This window comes from Rhagoletis pomonella, unplaced genomic scaffold (assembly GCF_013731165.1).
Source record: "Rhagoletis pomonella isolate Grant_MI unplaced genomic scaffold, Rhpom_1.0 Rhpom_scaffold_00016, whole genome shotgun sequence".
Classification (NCBI taxonomy): Eukaryota; Metazoa; Arthropoda; class Insecta; order Diptera; family Tephritidae; genus Rhagoletis; species Rhagoletis pomonella.
Genome location: NW_023458570.1, coordinates 738,185 through 756,712, shown reverse-complemented (window position 1 = coordinate 756,712; position 18,528 = coordinate 738,185).

Here is an 18,528-nt window from a genome sequence, read left to right as displayed (position 1 = left end):
TTTTTGGATGCGTTCAGCTTCGACTTTGTGAGCTTTAGATTGTTTTGTTTATGAAAAGAGGTGTTAGTACAAATTGTGTCCAGAAAACCTTTAAATTTATAATATGTTTGACTGTAGCTGGAGTTGACTTGTTGACTGTGCTGTAGTTGTGTTTTCAGGTTTGGATTAAGGAACCATTGTTTAGTCAATTCCTTTGCTGTTAGCCAGATGGCTCTAGTTAAGGCAGGAGCATATCTCGCTAGGGTGGGAGTATTTGGGGGGACACCCAAGCATCTCCTTAGAGGTTCATTTGCAATGGTCTGTAGCTGTTTGTTGTAAGTCGCAAGTGCGTTCGCATAGCTTGTGTTGCCATATTCAATTTTGGCTCTGATAAACACTTTGAACAGATTCAGCCCTACTCTTGGTATCAGTCCGGCTTTAATAGTCGTAAGTTTGCCTAGAAGGTTTTTGCCAGTGGCTATTTCCTTCTTGACGCTGCTGATTTGACCTTTAATTGTGGAGCTGGCATTGATGGTTCTTCCGAGCCACTTAACCATATCGACTTGCTCAATTTGGTTTCCGTAGATTTGAATGTTAAAACTCTTTCTGTTTCCTGTAGACATGTACATGTATTTAATTTTCGTTAAGTTAAATTTTAAGTTCAAAGTGTCACAGATTGAAATAATTGGGTATTCTCATCACTGACTCCATGTAGTTTCGATGTGTACATATTAAAGAGAACTGGTGATAAGCAGCTACCTTGCGGGAGCCTGTTCTTTATTTCAACCGTGTGACGACCTAAGGTTAACTTTCTGGACGATAAGAAGTTTTTTATCCAGTTCGCAATGTTATGGCTGATGTTGTACTGCAGCAATAGTTGATATAGAATATCCAGATCAACACAATTGTATTCATCTGAGATGTCCAGTAGACATAGACAAACTTTCTCTTTATTCTGTTTTTTATTTGCTATCAGGTGAAGTGCTTCGTTTAAGCACATAGTGGCTGACCTTTGTTTCCTGTACGCAAAGCTTTTTGGCGGTATGATTTTACGCGTTTCCACTTCCTCTACCAATGCATCTTTTACTAGCATGTTCAGGAATTTAACAACTACAGATATCAGAGATATTGGTCTAAAGTTTGCAATGTCGTTTGAGTCTTTGTGAGCTTTCGGTATCGGGACAATCTTTATACATCTCTATGCCCCTTTAACTTCGTTTTTATTGAACTGTAGCTCAAGAGATTTAAGTAGTGTGATTTTTGTGCATTCAGACAAGTTTTCTATATCACTGAATGTGGTATTGTCAAGCCCACCTGCTGTTGATTTTTTTTTGCTCAATTTTATTCAAAGTTTTCAACTGAGAGATCTATATAAGCGCTTCTTGTGCTGTTGGAGTGTGCAAAACTCTCTCTGTCCTGATTCTCTGGCGTTCTACTCACATTTTCCACCTGATTTTGTAGTAGCTCAATAAACCTTCCATTGTCTTTTGATGACCAATCATTGGACTTTTTGTTGCCTTTAACGTTTCCAATAAATCTCCATGCACTTTTAGTGCCCGGATGCCTGTTTAACTGTTCAATTTTGTCTTTGTAGTTTTTGTTTTTCGCGCCCTTCACTGCTTTTTCCACTGTGCCATCGCCATAGCCGCCTCTTCTATGTCCTCCATTTTGCTGGTCAGATTTCCTTTTTTCCTTTTGGCTACCTGCAATCTATATAATTTACTCAGACTTTCGTCCCACCATGCTTTAGGAATATAACTTCCCGTATTTAGATCTATTGCTACGCTATTCCTGGCATTTTGCATTTCTGTTTGAAAGCTTTCCAGATCCGTTAACTCTATTGATGCCATTTTTTCAAGCAGTTTCCTTTTCGGAATGAAAATGTTCGGTAGTTTCTGTATGTTGAACAATTTAACCACTATCGGGAAGTGATTGCTGCCACCGATGCTAATCTGATGGCATGTCCATTTCAAACTGTTGGTTAATGCGTTTGTGAAAGTTAAATCCAGGACTTATCCAGACTCATTGTGGTTGCCACTGCTATTATGCGTTTTTGTTCCATCGTTTATACACGTGAAATTTGTACTGAGTATCTCTTTCGCAAGTGCATTCCCTTTCGGCGTGGATATATGATCCCCCAATTGCTATGCCTGGCATTAAAATTTCCTAACAGAATCACGTTGTGATGGCTGTTCAGAAAAATAACTAGGCGATTAACTTCTTTTTCAAATATTCTGGACATTGCAGATAGTAAAATTTTGATCTAGGCTTGAAGTTTTCGCTATGAGAATATCGTAATTTGTGTTGTATTTAATTTTGGTATATCGTATTCCCTTTTTGAACCCTATGGCGACTCCTCCATAGCCGTCAGGTCTGGTCTTTTTAATGGTTGTTTGTGGTTGTTTATGTGGCTGTCATGAGAGAAAATTTCTTGGAGACAGACAATCTCAATCCCGTTTTTGTTATTGAAAAAATCAAGGTAACTTTTATTTGTCTTTAAACTTTGTATATTATATTGTAATATCTTTAGGCTCATTATTAGTATTTAAAGTTGAACTGTTATTGATTTTAATCTGGCAAATGTTTTCTAGTAGTTTTACTAGCGGCTCCTCTTTGTCTATGTCAAACTTTTTGATTAGAAGCGTGATTAGTCTTTCTATTTCCGTCACCTTTTCCCATCCGGGATTATGGTATACGGGTCGTAATTCCGTGCTTGGCTTGTGGACTTTGGGCTTTAAGATTTGTTCTTGCTTTTCGCTTGCATTCATCCGCACAATATGACTGTATTTTGTTTTTGTTAATTTACTGTTTATTAATTGATCATTGTTGATCATCTGAGTTTTGCTCATGATTGTCGGCGGGAAGGCTGCCTCGTAGTTTTCCAGTATTGCGAATTGATTGTTGGTGTTGAAGTTGTAAATTTCTGTCGCTTCTCTTTTAGAGATTTTGATTGTCATCACTTGCGTGATTTTTTCCTCCTTCTGCCATTTTTTGCAGGATTTACTATCCAGAGCGTTGTGTGTTGTGCTGCACAAAATACAGCTGTTCTTCTCATTGCTGCAGTTGCTACTGCACCCTTCCTCTTTGCCATAGAGAATACATCTATTCTTTGCTTTACATGCAAACCTAGTGTGTCCCAGTCTGCCACAATTGAAGCACTGGCGAACTTTCGGGATATAGTGACTAATCTTTAGTTTGACATAGAAAAGCTGGTATTTCATTACCTTGAAAATTTATTTTAACTGTAAAAGTTGGAATAAGTTTTTCCCTATAGTCCGGGTCATGTCTCATATTTCTCGTTACAGAATTACCTTGTAAGTCCGTTATTAGGTTTTTGAGGATTTCGTCCTCTGAAAATACAATTGGAACCTGCCGGATCACTCACACCGTCTCCACAAAACTTCTTGGTATAAATGGTCTCATTAGGCACCTAGTTAGATTCTCATTTTCAAGACATTTGCTTGCCGCCTCAAACGACTCAAAAAAAATTTTATAAAGCGATTTTCCTATAGCCTTTAATTTCTTTATCCCCTCAATCCTAAAATTCTTGATCTTGTCCCATAGAAATAGTCCGTTTTTCATACTGTCATTGTTGCATAAAGGACTTTTGCTTGTGTCTATTAAAACACAGAAATCACCCTTGTGCGAGTTTGTGTAGCTCACACTGTACCTTGTTTGTTCAGTTTTGTCATTTTGGTTTACACTTTTATTCGCCATGTTGTTTCCCGCTTGAATTTTTTCCGCTATTTGATGAAAAGTACCTCTTGGCACAATCATGACTTGCAATGGTATTGGTGTCCCGTTATTCGTTTCAGTCTTCGATTTTTTGTTGGCTTTTTTAATGTCTGCTGTCCGTCTGTTTGTCCCTTCGTCAGTATCTGAGTCCCGTTTGGTGTCCATTTTAGCACTTTTAATAGCTCCTTTTCTGTTTAGCAATTGTTTTTTATGATTCTTGCCGACCTCCAAACAATTTGAAGGTGGCACGGAATCAGACTCATTCTGCCCCTCCTTCTGACGCCGAAGCGCCCTCCATCTAGAGCGTACCGAAACGCCCAATAGCCCAAAGGTTTGCTTATTTCAATAAAAAGAACAAAATTATGAGAAACTCACCACTTTTTTGCTTTCTGATGAAGTCCTTCACAACAATAATTACACTCCTTGGTGTATTTATTTAACTAAATATGCTTTTCAGCAAAAATTGTACAGTAATTTTTAATTACACACACACTTTACACACTATGAGCACAATAGATTGATACACTAATCCTCCACCCACGGCTGCTGGCTTGCGAACGCTTTTTTTTGTTTTTAGTAAAAAAGTGGTTGAAAAATAAAGGCAAAGGTCAATTATGAACATTAAGTTTCAATTTTGAACCACTGTGTGCTGGCTTCGTCGTGCAGTATGAATTATGGTAAACGCGTTTTGGTAGCAAAGGATGGCGAAGTTCTTGAAAAGATTTGGCTTAATTTTTCGCTACAGCAGGGAAACTTTCACAATTAAATAATATAATTAACTGGTAAATATTTGATTTTAATTACGATATGGGTAAGGTACTTTTATCATACAATTTGTATGTATGTATGTATTCCCAAATCATTTTGAAAAAAAAGTCCTTTATTCTACGTTGGTTAATATGGTCACCGTACACATAGCACAAAGCTCGATTTGGTGTTTAATGCATCTCCTCGCCGGCACAACTGCTTCCACTTTTTCGCCAGATTTGCGTCCGTAGGAAACGAAGAAAACTTATATCGCACGCTTTCCTTTTGTTTTCACTATTACACTTTGCCACGGCACACTTCATTTTGCTTTGTAATGTCTCAATAATTGTTTAAATCGACGCAGAAATATTAATGCACAAATATTAAAATTGTTATTTGGTTTTTTCGTATGCTCACAATCAACAATTGCACCAAGATGACGTCACGCACACAGCTCATTCTGTCAAAATCACAAAGAGCGGATTAGCGGTACCGCGATTGGCGCAATCTCTATTTCTCTCAATCGTGCTGTAACAAAGAATAGCTTAGCCATATACTCGGCTTCATACGTAAATATTTGTACATACGTATATTTTTACATTGCACATACCCAAGAATGATAGAAATCAAGATTGCGCCAATCGAGCTGAGAGCAACTGGCCGTGACGTCAAAATATACCAGAATGAGAGAGCAAGACGAACCCGACAAGAAAAAGAAGAAGCATCGAACAAAAAGCAGTATTGCCAAGTTTTGAATTTAATAAAGCACCAAATTTTTATTGGTGTATTTTATGGACTTTATATGAATACATAATTTTATTGTAAGGATGCCGATTCAAATTAATAAAAATCAATGTTTCTTGCACAACGGTCGATTTCTTCTGGCATGATTGAAGGTGCTGCACATATTTCGTTGTGGCTTATGATTGTCACTGTGCCATGATTTTGTTTAAATTTTTGTAAAATTGCTTCCGTTTTTTTAAGATTTTCTAATTTTAAGTCTTCAAACTAAAAACAAAAGCACCAAAAACGCACCAAGCAAAAATTTTCGCGTTTTGAATACCCACTAAATTTGGTGCGAAAAGCATCAAGTTGGCAACAGTGAATGTAAACAAAAGTATATTATGACGTCAGCGATTGGGTGGATGCTGTCAAATCGACGAAGAGAGGGTTAGCGGTCCGCGAATGGCGCGACCTTTATTTTCTGGATCGTGGCACATACCCTGCAAGAACAGTGACTATCATTTGACAAATCATTTGAGTGGCAAGACTGATAGAGATTTCTGTCACTGGCTACCTACAAGTTTCTATCAAATTCTAAAGGGCAGTGTGAAAAATCTGATGTAAACACTTGTGTACATGTGATCATCCGTCTTTCTCCAACCTATGGCATTATTTAATGGTCTCTTTTTAACCAACGCAAAATTTGCAAATGTGTTAGTAAGATAAATGAGAATGTTTAGTTTCCATCACACAATTCTTGTAAGGTATTCTGCACATTTGTACGTACGTGCTAGCAAAGAATATTATCACACGAATATTATCTATTACGCGATAATAAGTGAGCTTAAGATATCAGATACACGCAACCCAGTAGGGGAAGCTCCCGAATTACCCGAAATACTTTTTCAGTATTTACATAATTATTTATATCACAATAAATATTTATACATACATATATTTCACCGCGTATATAAAAGTGAAAAGTGTTTGTGATTTTTTTCCCTTACTGAAATTTTTCAAATCCATATTCCGCGGATTTAATTGGGACACTCCGTTTTCCACGTTATAAAATGTGTTGAACCAAATATTTAAGCAAATATAATTTCACGTAATTTGCAAGAAACAAAAACACAAACACCGCCACAAAATCTTATAATTTTTTTCCTGATTTCCTGGGGCACGAAGTGCAATTTTTTCTCGTTTGATACATATTTTTCTAACTTTTTGCGAACGTTATCTGGGTGCTCAGTAAAATTTGATTAATTCTTCTCTCAATTTTTATACGTTTGGCTTTCCACGAGAGTTAAAATTCCACTTGGATACAGTCCACCAAAAATGTCTGAAATCGAGACAAGGTCAAGAAATGCTTCGCAAGAAGCCACCGGTGGTAAGAGCGAACCCTCACCGCGCCCAAAATATAAAACTTTTGACCCAACCGCTCAAAAGTTTATAGCGGAAAGTAACAGTATCATGAGATACTGTCCAAATTTAGTGATGCACCAATCCAAGACCACACTGAATCATATCTTATAATAAAAAACAAATCACCAGATGATTGTTGGGCACGGCTTCAGTCCGCCTATGATTTGGTTTTTTTAAAGCCAGATGACAGCCTACCCGAAAACTTTAAGAATTCGGTAGAAGGCAAGTACTGCACTTGCCTTGAATTATATGAGGTGACCAAAGCTAAAATTGCCGATCAACTATCGCTTTTCGTGACATGTTCACAGCGGTGTACATCAACCACCCGAAGCTCTCCCGTGCTCAAAAATTGTATCACTCCGATACAAAACCCAAGGAAAAGCCGGCTCCATCGTCAAGCAATACCCGCTCAGCGATGATAACTTCGAGCTGGCCTGGGAAGCTTTACGGTCACGATACGAAAACAAACGTATCCTGGTTGACAACCAAATTAAAATTTTGATGACTCTGCCGACTATTCAATCCGAGAATAGCGAGCGACTTCAAAGGCTGCAAACATCAATCAACAACTGTCTGTCAGTTCTTAATTCCCAAGAAGTCCAGACAGACAGTTGGGATCCCATATTGGTGTACATATGCTCATCCAAATTGCCGGAAACCACACCGTCACTTTGGGAACAATATCTCTCTTCTCGAAGAGATTTACCCTCATGGTCACGATTTTCTTACTTCAAGATACGAAGTAGTCTAAAGACTTAATCGGCTTCATCCAAGCCAAAATAAACAAAAACCAGGCGCCCATCAAAATGTTGCGCAAAACAGGTACTTTAACAGGACGCCAACCTTTGTGGCAGAACCTAAGAGGGAAACAATTTGCTCTTACTGCAAGTCCCTCATCCCATTAGAGTCTGCCCACAACTTAAGCGAATTTCGGTACCAAACCGAGTATAATTCGCAAACCAAACCAAGCTGTTCAAAAACTGCCTTGGTAATACCCATAGCACTAATGAGTGTCAGAGCAAGTGGTCATGTACACATTGCCAACAACGGCATCACTCCCTGCTGCACATGAATCCCAAACCACAATCTCAGCACTCCAGTGTGCGAGCGAATGAAACCGCCGCACAACACACTACTGCCCAGTCGACACCTCCCGCTCGACAAGCGCAGTCAAGCTCCATTTCCAGCGAGCAACCGTGCTGTTCCAAACAAGCACAAATACAATCATTGCACACCGACAATGATAGAAAAATTCTTCTTCCAACTGCCATGGTCGCGGTTGAAGACGAAGGGGAATTGTTTCAACTTAGAGCCTTGATTGATCAAGGCTCACAGAGAACTTTCATTTCCTCGAAAGTTCAGGAACGGTTGAAATTACCATTCGAACATTCCAAGTTCGAAATTTCCGGCATGGGTGGACACGTAGTACAAAGCTCCTCAAAGCTTTGTCCATTTACATTGGTTGCACCCAAAACCATGCAACGGATAAACACACAGGCTATCATGTTACCTCAGTTCACGAGGCACATGCCTACATTCACCATAAGCCGTGAAAACTGGCAGCAATTCAAGATCCTTGAACTTGCTGACCCAAGTTGCCACATACCAGCTCAAACTGATATGGTAATCGGCAGCGATATACTTCCACAAATCCTGCTGGAAGGTATACAAAAGATTTGCGACACTATACTTGCGCAAAAAAACAATATTTGGCTGGATTCTCAGTGGTCCAATAACCGAAAATGTGGTGTCATTCTCAACACAAGTAGAAGAGTACTCGAATACAACTCTCAGCTCTCAGCTTAGAAAGTTTTAGGAAGAGGAGGAGATTCCACAACCTCCACAAATTTCCCCTGAAGATCAGGCATGTGAGCATATATATGCAACAACAGCGACTCGTGCCACAAACGGTCGATACCTTGAGCGACTTCCATTCAAGGAAGAATTTCCAAAAAAGCTGTCTCTGGGCCACTTTCGGTCTGCTGCACTCTAGCAGTTTTTCAGTATGGAGCGATCACTTCAGAAAAGAGGAGACTTAGCCACAATGTACAATAATGTGTCTCGACCTCGGTCATATGGAGCACATGAAGCCATGCGAGATAATTTACAATGGCAAATACTTCTCTTTCTACTTGCCACATCATGCGGTCGTCAAACCAGATAAGGTAACCACCAAAGTTCGCGTGGTATTCAACGCCTCAAAAACATCTGGTTCAAGAAAATCACTGAATGAAGTGTTGCACGCTGGTCCCACACTCCAGCCAGATCTCATGCTGCTCATTCTGCAGTGGCGAATGCACAGATTCGTGTTCAATGGCGACATTGAAAAAACGTATCGTCAAATACTCATCCATGAGGACGATAAAGATTTTCAGCGAATCTTATTTCGCACATCGGCTGACTCTCCTGTCACCGATTATAATCTTAAAACCGTAGCGTTCGGCGTTAATTGTGCACCATACCTCGCTATCCGTACCCTGCATCAATTAGCAGATGACACGAGAGCGACATTTCCATGGGCTGCGACAATACTTAAAACCGAAATGTATGTGGATGACATCCTATCCGGAAGTCATGATATTGACAACGCCACTGAATCACTTGTTCAAGTAATCAAAGCGCTGAAGTTAGCTGGTTTCATACTCAAGAAACTAACGGCCAATCATCCAGCCATTTTAGAAAAATTTCCAAAGGAGGATCTTCTCGACTCCAACTTTTTGAAATGTGAGAGCGCTTCCACAACCAAAACTCTTGGTATACAATGGAACGTACTTACAGATAAATTTTCCTACATCTTTTTGACCCGGCAGGATGGCTGTCGCCAGTGATGGTTCAAGCAAAGATTCTGCTTCAAGAACTTTGGCTGGATGGCGTTGATTGGGACGAATGTGCCAAACCCATAGCCTTAGCAAAATGGCAACAGTTCGCAGAAAATCTGAAAGCCGTTTCACCCCGGGGCAAGACACCCAAATCCACGGGTTTTGCGATGCCTCGGAAAAAGCATATTGCGCTGCGATTTACATCCGCGTAGATGCTAGCAACCAAAGATATTCCACTCTCTTGGTTGCAAAAAGCAAAGTCGCACCATTGAAGACGGTAAGCTTGCCACGCCTGGAGATTTGTGGTGCAGTCTTACTCGCAAAACTGGTCGCAACTGTTCGAAAACAGCTCAAATTGGAATCGTGCAACACATTCTTATGGTCAGATTCAGAGATTGTGCTAGCTTGGCTTGAAAAGCCACCATGTACATGGAAGACGTATGTATCCAATCGTACCTCCCAAATCCGGGAATATCTTCCAACCGGTACATGGCGCCATGTTGCCAGCCAAGACAATCCAGCCGACCTCGGCACACGTGGTTGCAGACCGCAGGACTTGGCAGATTCCCCACTCTGGTGGCACGGACCAAAATGGCTCTCTTGCCACATGGATGCATGGCCAAGGTCAAAGGCATGCAGTGCATCTCCACCAGAAAAGCGCAAGGTGGAGGTATATCACGCGCTCGAAGAAGAGGTCGATTTTCTTGATCGCTTTTCTTCTTTCTCTCGAGCACTCCGCGTAACTGCGTACATGTTCCGCTTCGTGAGCAATGCCCGCAACAAATCAAAGGGGTTAGCTACAATCACCTAACCACATCTGACACATAACGAATTTCAATATGCAAAAATTGCGTCTTATCAACGCAGCGCAATCACGCCATTTACCGAGCGAAATAAGCGCTTCTTGTTGTCAATCCTTCGTTGGACAAAGACCGACTTCTACGGGTTAATGGCCGATTAACACACTCCACATTGAGCTATAATGAAAGGCACCCAATAATTCTCCCTACCGAATCGAGGTTCTGCCAGCTACATTTGGAGTTTTTACACTCGCTGCTTTTTCACGCAGAAACACGATTAATGCTCCAAATGGTAAGGCAAGAGTACTACGTACCAAAGCTAAAACCTCTAATTAAAAAATGCATTTTTCAATGCAAAGTGTGCACGCTTTACAAGCAACAAACACGCACCCAAATAATGGCCGCTCTCCCCCCTAAGCGCTGCAGTTTCTGACTGCCATTTTCCACAACGGAAGTAGATTTTGCTGGGCCATTCCAAATTAAAGCATCGGTGCTAAGATTTACAACCCTTACCAAGGGATACGTTGCAGTTTTTCCACAAAGGCAACGCATCTCGAGCTAAGCTCGGATCTTACAACCGAGGCTTTTCGAGCAGCATTCGCGCGCTTTGTTGGCAGACGAGGCTTCCCCTCCAAAATGTTGAGCGACAAAGGCAAAACGTTCATTGGCGCCCAGCGCGTAACAGAACGCGACTTCGTTCAATTCCTTAACGAATGTTCCGCAGACATTGTCAAAAAATATGCCCCTCAAGGCATTAACTGGCAATATATACCACCCAGCGCCACCCACATGGGCGGCTTGTGGGAATCTGCAGTGAAAAGCTTTAAAATCCATTTAAAGAAAACCGCTGCAACCCACAAGTTTACTTTCGAAGAGGCCTCTGTCCGCACTTTCCCAAGACCCAGCTGATATGACAGCGCTTACTCAGGTTCACTTCCTTCCAGGTGCACCGCTGTTGGCCATTCCCGAGCCTAATGCGGATGACCTCTCCCTACTAAACCGGTGGGAGAAAGTCAAAGCACTTCACCACCAATTGCGGCTTAGCGCACCATACGCTGCTGCATGTGGCAGCTAACAGGCCCGCGCGTACTGGCCAACGGAAGCAGCAGGCCAACCGGCCCGCAGCGGCCACAAAGGCCCCAACGAACGTCAAGCGGCGCGCACCGCCGAAGAAAAAGGCGCTGAAGAAGGCGCAGAAGAACCCGCGCAACCAGGCGCCGCAACCACCGCGAAAGAGGACCGCTCGACGAACGATGGCGCGCTACCCCCAAGGCCTGCAAACGGCCAGCTACCAGGGCCGCATCACTAACCGCGTACTGGGCAACACCATCCGCGCGCTAAAAGAGCTGCAGAAGACCCTAAGAAGCGCATTCCTGCAGGGCGGGGAGGATGTTTAAGCGCCGCTTAAAACGTAATTCAACGGCCGTGCGCGCATCCGTGGGCCGTCGCTGTGCGGAGTCGAAGCGACTCCGAAAATAATTACCGAGCGCGCACGGCCGCCTACCATCCTCGCGGCAAATTAATAGACCAGTTCCGCAATAAACATCGCGCACGCGCCCTTTTCGGAGTCAACACGGTTTTGAAATCTATTAGTCAAATCAATTTGAAAATACATACATAAAAATAAACTAAGTTTAAAGGTAGTACATTTGTAAAACGAAAACAAGTCTTATCCTTCTAACGGAAAGCGACCGGAACTATTCAGATATAATATGTAAATAGAGGTGGTAACCTTCGTACGTTATTTCTGTATAAAAGCTATTTCAGTCCTCTTTCACATGATACCAAATTTGTTTAATTTTGATAAGCTGTTTGTTTATTATCCAGAAAAACTTTCGGAATAAAAAATATTAGGCCAAGTTTAACTGGTAAAAAAATAACTGTTATTTTCGGTCCGTGGAATATTATGCAAGTGCAATGATAAAACGTATATCTGGCCAGTCACAGAAGAAAGGATCAAAAACGAATTACAAGAACTAAAATCGAAAAACGCTGTTGACGTTACTGGTTTTCCAAATTCAGAAACAACCAAAAGAATGAGAATGAAGAATTCTTTGGAAAACAACGGTGTTTAAACAACGATCTTGCCATGATACTAGATTGTGAAGATGAAAGTCAGGAGGATACATACGACATTTGCAGGCCGATGCAATTCCCAAAAAAGAATTATTGCACCGCAATAAAAAATAAATAAATATAACTGAAAGTCCTCTCGACTGGTGCAGCTTTAAACGAAAAGAATTTACAATTTTATCAAGTTTCAAGTTTTTCGCAGCGAGCGAGTAGTTATTTAGTGGCGCAGGTTTGATTTACGACCCTTTAAAAACATTTTATTGAACACAATGTTCCAATTTTTAAATTCAAGTACTAAAAAAAAGTTATTAAAAATTACTAACCGTTCCATTTTTTATTTAACTAAATCACCTAATTTACTCACCTAAATTACTTCTTAACAAGTAAGAAAGTCTAAATCGGGCGGAGCCGAACATTAAATACCCGGCGCCAGTTTTCAATATAGTTTTTTCACCTTTCCGAAAACTACCGCTATATGGTATCCAGTGGTGGTTTTACGTCTATTTCAATCATCTTCGATAGAACATTCAGTTAGACATAATGAGATAAACTTATATAAATATATGTGGGCGGCATCACGCCTATTTTCCAAAATTCCATAAAAATAGCTGTGCTTTTTTACAAATTATCCAGTAACTTGCCAGCAACTCTCCAGTAACTTTATTTCTAAGAATTCGCTCTCATAGAAAAAATTTGCAATAAAGTACGCGAACGCTTTTCCAGTAATAATTTGCAAGTTTCATGAACAACTGATAAATTGGTTGTTTATTCGCAGCAAATTCCTAATAAAACAATATATTTTGTATTTAAATAGGTTTATTTTGTGAAATTCAACAATAAAAACCCACAAACAGTTTCCTTATTAGTTTAAATTTCATCCAGCAACATGCGATCAGCTGTTTTTCGTACTGGCGAATTCTTACAAGTAAAAATTTATCCAGTAAAAACATGCAACTTCAACTGTCATTTTCCGCTCTCTCAATTTCCCCTACTTTGCAAGTTTTTGCGTACGAAAACGCCAAAACATGAAAATTCGTAAAAACTTTTTCTGGATTTTACTGGAAATGAGTAAAAAAACGCAACTCATGTTACTTCTTTTCAAGGGATTGTGGTTAGTATCAATTTTGGGTAAAATTAGCGTTATAAAAAGATGGTCGAGTTTGGTACACATTGGTCAACGGTTACCGAGTTACACATATGTGGTCTTAAGTGGGCCGGGTCACGCCCATTTTCCAACATTTTATTATAACCGTATTTTTGCTAATGAATTATTGCAAACATCAATTTTGAATAAATTAGTTTCAGTATTTACTAATTTATCAAAGCTTTCGTATTTCTCTAAATTACCGTTATGTGGGATGTGGGCGTGGTTTTTATCAGATTTTTTTAATTTTCAGCCGTTTGGTATGTTTTGTGAAGGCCAAACAAGGAACAACTGTGCCAAGTTTGGGAGAAATTGGTTGAGCGGTTCCCAAGATATACACATGTAATCATAAGTGGACGTGCCTACGCCAATTTTCCAAAAATTTATAATATTCTTATTTTTCGTTTAAAAATGATTATACATATCAATTTTGTTTGTTTTTTATAATAATAATAATAATGTCCCAACGGTTTTTACCCTCCATTCCCGCCCATCCGCACGAGGGGCGCAGTCCGCATGACTTACGGAACAAATATTTTAAATTTTTGTGCCGAGTCACGATAGGCAGGAGTTTGTTAAGTGTCGAGATCTAAAACTGTTCAGCTACAGAACTAAATTCATCAGCTGATTTTATGTATTTATGTCAATAATTTACTTATTGAGAGAGGAGAGTATCGCTTTCTTAATGCTGAAAAGCGGATCTGATATATCAAACGTGCTGGAATGAGAGTTAAAATCCTGGCATAAGCAACGGAGTGGGTCGTGCAATTCAAAATTGGTTTTACAAGCTTTCAGAAATATGGGACAAAAGTGTCTTGATACGCGTGAGGGAATATTAAAGCTTCCATCAGCCAGAAGAGACGGACTTGAAATTGAGCCTGTCAGTAATTTAACCATAAAAATTATACCAAGCATTTCCCTGCGACTGGCAAGTGTAGGAAGGTTAATAAGTTTTAAGTGACTCGTATAAGGTGGAAGACTATATTGAGAATCCCATCGGAAATTTCTTAAAGCAAAAAGTAGGAATTGTTTTTGAATTGATTCTATCTTGTCTGAGTAAATTTGATACCTTGGATTCCAAACAACCGAGCCGTATTCCAGAGTCGGCCTAACTAATGTTGTAAACAGGGTTTTAGTGATATAAGGGTCACTAAATTCTTTTGACCATCGTTTCACAAATGCAAGTACACCTTTAGCCTTGTTGACTGACACATTAATGTGAAGATTAAAATTAAGCTTAGGATCCATTGTGATACCAAGGTCCACAAAATTGTATACCTGTTCCAGGTTATGGTTACCTATTATATAAGAAACTGGCAGAATAGCTCTTCGCGAGAAGGACATTAATTTACATTTCTTAAGATTTAGAGGCATAAGATTTACTTTACACCAGTAAGCCATGCTGTTTAAGTCTGATTGTAGCAAAGACCTTTCTTCAATTGAAACGTACGATTTATAAAGTTTTACATCATCTGCATACATTAAAATTTTGGAGAATTTTATATCTGTAGAAATATCGTTTATAAAAAGCAAGAACAGAATCGGGCCTAGGTGGCTACCCTGAGGGACTCCTGAAGTAACATCAATGACGTCAGAGATAGTATTTTTAAACAATACCCTTTGTGATCTATCATAGAGGTATGAAGAGATCCAACGTAGAAAATTAGGTGGAAGACCAAGAAGATCAAGTTTATAGATGACAACGAGTGGCACACTTTGTCAAATGCTTTACTGAAATCAGTATATATAACATCAACAGATTTGCTCTCACTAAATGCTTTTGAGATATAGGATGTTAATTCAAGTAAATTTGTAGAAGTTGATTTGCCCTTGCAAAATCCATGTTGACTGTATGAAATGCTTGAAGTGATAGAATGCGTCAATCGATTTGTTATAATTGCTTCAAATAATTTAGGAATTGCAGAGAGCTTAGCTATGCCCCGGTAGTTCTTCACTGAAGACCTGCTACCGCTTTTATGTAAGGGGGTTATGAACGATTCCTTCCATACAGTTGGAAAAACGCCCTCTTTAAGACGCAAATTAAATAAGGCTGTTAACGGCTCATAGAGATAATCAGCACAATTTCTAAGAAAACAAGTGGGGATCTGATCAGGACCATAACTAAAAGACTTCAGGTAAACTAAAACATCATCGGGAGATATTATAGGGCTATGTATTGAGTTAATTGGACTTAGTTTAAAAGGATATTCAAAGTATGCCTGGGAGTTAGTAGAATAATTGGATTTAAAAAACTGAGCGAACATGTTAGAAATTGTTTGATTATCACCAGAGACGGTATTTTGATACTTCATGGCGGAAGGAAACCCACGTACATTTCGCTTGGAGTTAACGAAATCATAAAATGATTTGGGGTTATATATTATACGTCGTTTGATTTTACACAAGTTGAGTGAGGAAGCTTCAGTAGTTACTAAAATATCGCAGTTTTCGTTTTTCTGAAAACTACCGTTATATGGGAGGTAGGCGTGGTTATCGTCCGATTTTGCCCATTTTCAACACCATCCGTCCTACTCTCAAGAGAAGTACACATACCAAGTTTTGTTAAGATATCTCAATTTGTACTCGAGTTATCATGTGCAAATACGGTTACTCTTTTCGTTCTGATCATTTATGTTTGCATTTGTCTATACCTATACACCCTTGCGTACAAGTGCGCTCGGGTATAAAAATACTTGACATTCGCATCCGCGGATGTCTAAAATTCCACATTCGCAACATCCCTGGTACACAGTATGTAACTACACCCGCACTTAACCTACCTGGGAAGACGCTTACATTATTATCTACATTTGTACATACATATGTACTTATGTATGAATGCATTTATTTCACTTTTTGTGCCGCTACTAATTATGTATAAGTTGCCATCAGTAAAAAAGACTAGTGCATAATAATATCGATATCAAAATCGATAACAAAATCGATAACAATATCGATAACAAAATCGATAATTATATCGATTACAAAATCTATCAAAAAATTTATCGAAGAATCGATAAAAATATCGGTAAACCGATAAAAATATTGATGACAAAATCGGTAAAAATATCGACAAAAACATCGATAACAAAATCGATAGAAAAATCGATAAAACAACCGATAACAAAATCGATAAAAAAATATCGATAACAAAATTGATAAAAAATATCGATCATTATATCCATAAGTTCCGAAAATATCGGCAGCAAAATCAGCAACAATATCGACAACAAAATCGATAAAAATATCGATAACAAGAGCAAATTCGTTAACACAATTAATAAAATTATCTATGAAAATATCGATGACAAAATCGATTAAAATATCGACAACAAAATCTATAAAAATATCGATGAAAAAATCGATAGCAAAATCGATAAAAATATCGATAAATAAATCGATAACAACACTGATAAAAATATCGATAACAAAATCGATAAATAATCGATTAAAAAATCGATAACAAAATCAATAAAAATATCGATAACAAAATCGATCATTATGTTGATAAGTTCCGAAAATATCGGTAGCAAAATCAATAACAATATCGGTAAAAATTTCGATACCAAAATGGATAAAAATATCGATAACAAAACCGACAAAATATCGATTATTACATCGATAAGTTCCGAGAATCCCGAAAATCTCTAAAATGCCGAAATAGCCTCTGTGCCTCTATCTATATCCTTTCCTCTAAAACTACCTTTATTTTAATCTTTCTTCCTCTATCTTCATCTATGCTTTTATCGGTATCATCATCCTCATCTTTTTCTTTATATTTACCTTTGTTTTTACTTCTATGTTTATCATATTCTTCATATACCTTTGTCCTTATATATGTTAGTAAAATGTTTAAATTTACCTTGGTCTTCATTTTTGCCTTTATCTTTACGCAAGTTTGTTTTTGTTTTTGTTTCTATTTTTGCCTTTTCCTTTATCCTTTTCTTTATCTATGTACGTACTCACCTTTACTTTTATTCTTGGATTGGTCTTTTTCTAAGTGTTGTTTCACTTCAAAAAGTTTTCGCGAATACACATATGTATGTACATATATAATATATATAGACATACATAGATTACTAAAAAATAGAAACAGATCCACATTAACTGCAATCAACATATGTATGTACGTATGTATGTATGTATTTAAATATGTACATACGCGCGATTAGGTTATAATTACTGCGCCATCTGTTTATCAAAAGCCAAAATATGTACTTACGCACACATACATACTTTTTATCTCCTTCCCTCAATTCCAACACATGCACGTGTTTGCAAAACGATGACGAAGTGATTTTGAAATCATTTGTGCCCATATATTTGAATCATTAAACATACTTAGAAGATATGAACCAATACTTCCCATATTCCAAACGAAAGGAAAACTCTTGAATTTTTGTTTAAAGAAAACAAAAACCAAATTCATTCGACCGGTTTTCAATCATTTTGGTAATAAAAAAACTGCAATTTTTTCAACAATTTTTTTACTTAAAATGCTCAATATTTGTTGAATGTACACGATAATATTTCTATTGCTCCAAAGAATCCATATCCCGAAAATGAAAGCTATATCTGCAAATCATAAGCTGCTGGAGCACTTTAAAGGCTCTAAATTGACCCCAAAATAAGCCAAAGTTTACCGTTCTTTTTGCGACAGAAACCGACTTGGTTACTTACAAAAATGAATCTGTCGATAGGCTTAGAATTTTAGCTTTGAAACGCCACACTTTTCTTTGAAATCGCTTTATTAGTTCTCGTGCAATAAGCGTTTTCGTGAAGCTCTAAAAATTACAACTACAACATTTCAGCATAGCCTCCATATCGAAACGTAAGACGTATTCTACGTCAAAAACACATGTGAGCAGCGCAGAGAATGAGACGAATACAGTTGCTTATTGTATCAAGTTACCATGTTTTTATCATTTTCCACATTAATTTTTTTTTTAATATTGAATTTTTGATCATTCGTTGTCGATTTATTCTGTCTTCGAGAAATTATAGGGCAATTAATATAAATCCGTAAATGCCTCGTAACTATGTAAATCTCGTAAACTTACTTAATTTTGTATGGAAAATCAGTTTA